At 40.0% G+C, this 3792-nt stretch overlaps 1 pseudogene; it reads left to right on the top strand.

Annotated features, from left to right (window-relative positions):
- The first annotated feature begins 3422 nt into the window (after positions 1-3422).
- On the top strand, positions 3423-3583 carry LOC122320640 (annotated as a pseudogene).
- Positions 3584-3792: the final 209 nt, after the last annotated feature.

Genomic DNA, 3792 nt, shown 5'->3' on the forward strand with positions numbered 1-3792 from the left:
AAGGAGAAATGGACAAACTTCAGGTCACAATAGCGGGGATCAGTGAGATGAGATGGAGCGGTAGTGGGGTAACAACATCAGCAAATGGCAACCTAATCTTACACAGCGGTAATAATGAGGGAAGCAGATATGGAGTAGGGATATTCGTAGCCAGAAGAATGAGAGAAACGCTACACTCCTGGACACCCATTTCAGACAGACTCATTAAAGCGACGTTTAGATGTAGGGCCAGACCAATAACAATCGTGCAGTGTTACGCCCCAACCGAAGACGCAAACGACGACATCAAAGACGACTTCTATACCGCGCTAACTTCCACTCTCACTGACATACCTCGAGGCAACATCACTGTTCTCATGGGCGACTTCAATGCAAAAATAGGACCCAACTTTACCAGAATGAGGTCAGCCACTGGGGGCCACGGTATAGGCACGCGTAATAACAATGGAGATAGACTAGTAGAAGTATGCCAAATGTTTCAGTTAATCATTGGGGGTAGTATGTTCCCACACAGAGATATCCACAAATACACGTGGACATCTCCGAGTGGAAACACACGTAACCAAATTGACCACATTTGTATAAGCAGAAAATGGAGGAAGTCTCTACTGGATGTAAGGAACAAGAAGGGAGCATCGATAGACAGCGACCACGAGTTACAAAGTCCTAGCCACAATTCTGAATGAACGCCTGACGGAAAAATTCGAGCCCACACTAAGAGATGAACAGGCAGGCTTCAGACCACACAGGAGCTGCGTAGACCAAGCCAACACCCTACGCATCATAACCGAACAAGCTGTGGAATGGAGAGCACCACTGTACCTCCTGTTCATCGATTTCAAGAAGGCGTTCGATTCGATAAATAGAGCAGCAATATGGGGAGCGCTTGCTAGGAAAGGAGTACCACACAAAGTCATCGCCCTAATAAAGGCGCTATACGATGACGTCAACCTGGCGGTACTGCACAACGGGAAGACAAGTGCACCTTTCCAAACAAACACCGGGGTCAAGCAAGGATGCCCACTATCCCCACTGCTCTTCAACATTGTGGTGGACGAGGTCATGAGAGAAGTGTGCAAACACAAGCGTGGAATAACATGGAGCTTCACCAGACACCTAGAAGACTTGGACTACGCTGACGACATTTGCCTAATCTCTCACAAACTAAGCGATACTCAATCCAAAGTTGATGACCTCGTGAACCTAGCCAGCCGTGTGGGTCTACAAATTAACACGGCGAAGACCAAAGCGATGCGCCTCAATAACGCCAGCCAAGGAAATATCATCATAGATGGAAACCCAATAGAATACGTCGAGAGTTTCCCATACCTTGGCACCGTAATTTCCAGCAACGGTGGCGTGACAGAAGATGTGACGAGCAGGCTAGCCAAAGCCAGGTCTGCCTCCGGGAGACTCTACCGCATATGGAGAAGCCGCCAAATAAGAAGAAAAACAAAGATACGGATCTTCAACTCATGCGTAAAATCCGTCCTACTATACGGAAGCGAGACGTGGCTCACAACAAAGACAATTATCCAACAATTGCAGGCTTTCACCAACAAATGTCTCAGAATAATATGCGGGATTTTCTGCCCAAACAGAATCTCCAACATAGACCTCTGGAATATGACGGGTGAAACAGCAATAAGACTCCAAATCAGGAAGAAAAAATGGAGATGGATAGGCCACGCACTGCGAAAGGACCAGGATAGCATAGTTAGAATGGCGCTAGAGTGGAACCCACAGGGAAGCAGGCGTGTAGGCAGGCCTAAAGCAACATGGAGACGAACCGCCCTTCAAGAGCTGTCCCAATACAACATCACATGGGACACAGCGAAACAGACAGCCCGAAATAGAGTAAGATGGAGGAATCTAGTCGAGGCCCTATGCTCCCAGGAGGAGTTATAAAGGAATAAAAACTTTTATGGCTCTCTCAGTGGCTTCCCGGGAAACCAAAGCTTTTGGGGTCCGGGGAAGTATGGTTGGAAAGCTGAAACTTAAAGGAATTGACGGAAGGGCACCACCAGGAGTGGAGCCTGCGGCTTAATTTGACTCAACACGGGAAAACTTACCAGGTCTGAACATAAGTGTGTAAGACAGATTGATAGCTCTTTCTCGAATCTATGGGTGGTGGTGCATGGCCGTTCTTAGTTCGTGGAGTGATTTGTCTGGTTAATTCCGGTAACGAACGAGACTCAAATATATTAAATAGATATCTTCAGGATTATGGTGTTGAAGCTTATATAGCCTTCATTCATGGTGGGCAATAAAATGTTTATTGTGTTTGAATGTGTTTATGTAAGTGGAGCCGTACCTGTTGGTTTGTCCCATTATAAGGACACTAGTTTCTTAAATGGACAAATTGCGTCTAGCAATAATGAGATTGAGCAATAACAGGTCTGTGATGCCCTTAGATGTCCTGGGCTGCACGCGCTACAATGAAAGTATCAACGTGTATTTCCTAGACCGAGCGGTCCGGGTAAACCGCTGAACCACTTTCATGCTTGGGATTATGAACTGAAACTGTTCACATGAACTTAGAATTCCCAGTAAGTGTGAGTCATTAACTCGCATTGATTACGTCCCTGCCCTTTGTACACACCACCCGTCGCTACTACCGATTGAATTATTTAGTGAGGTCTCCGGACGTGATCAGTGTGACGCCTTGCGTGTTACGGTTTTTTCGCAAAAGTTGACCGAACTTGATTATTTAGAGGAAGTAAAAGTCGTAACAAGGTTTCCGTAGGTGAACCTGCGGAAGGATCATTATTGTATAATATCTTTACCGTAAACAACAATAACTTGTTTTAATTATAAAATATTTTTTATATTATATATAAAATATATTTTATATTTTTTATATATTTTTTATTTTTTAATATTTTAATATTTTTTATATTATATATAAAATATATTTTATATTTATAAAAAAAAGAAGTTCAATGAAAATTTGGATTAAATTTTTTATAAATAAAATCAAGCAAACAAGAATAATCAAGCAAATTAAATTGTATTATAATATATTCACAAATTTATGTTTATATATTATAATATGAAACTTGCGTGTATATGGACCATAATATACACGCGTTGCGAATATGTATTGTTCATCACAGTTATGGGCATACATTGGCTAATGCAACAACCTAAAATGTTAAATGTTGTACCTGGTTTACTTCAGGTTAATGTTTTATATAAAAAACGCAATATTATATCACATTAAATTATATGAAATTGTAAATTATCCAAGTACATAATAAATGGTATAATATTGTTTATATAAAACTAAGACATTTCGCAGCATTTCGTTTAAAGTATAAAAAAAAGATTTATTGAAGAAATTGATATATGCCAGTAAAATGGTGTATTTTTAATTTCTTTCAATAAATTCTTATTTGACAAATTGAAATAATAAATATAAAAACTCTAAGCGGTGGATCACTTGGCTCATGGGTCGATGAAGAACGCAGCAAACTGTGCGTCATCGTGTGAACTGCAAGACACTTGAACATCGACATTTTGAACGCATATCGCAGTCCATGCTGTTATGGTAAGTGGAGTTTTAATTAATTTTTTAGTGCTGCTTGGACTACATATGGTTGAGGGTTGTAGACTATGCTAATTAAGATGTTTAGAAATTTGGTAATCAAATTTCTAGGCATATGGTATATTATTGGATAAAAATATTAATTAAATGCAATTATTAATTTTATTCATAATATTAAAATATCTATGGAAAACATTATCTCACATTATAAATAATTTGATTCTGAAAAACGAAGAAAAATATTT

The sequence above is a fragment of the Drosophila ficusphila genome, unplaced genomic scaffold (genome assembly GCF_018152265.1).
Source record: "Drosophila ficusphila isolate 14025-0441.05 unplaced genomic scaffold, ASM1815226v1 contig_668, whole genome shotgun sequence".
Lineage (NCBI taxonomy): Eukaryota > Metazoa > Arthropoda > Insecta > Diptera > Drosophilidae > Drosophila > Drosophila ficusphila.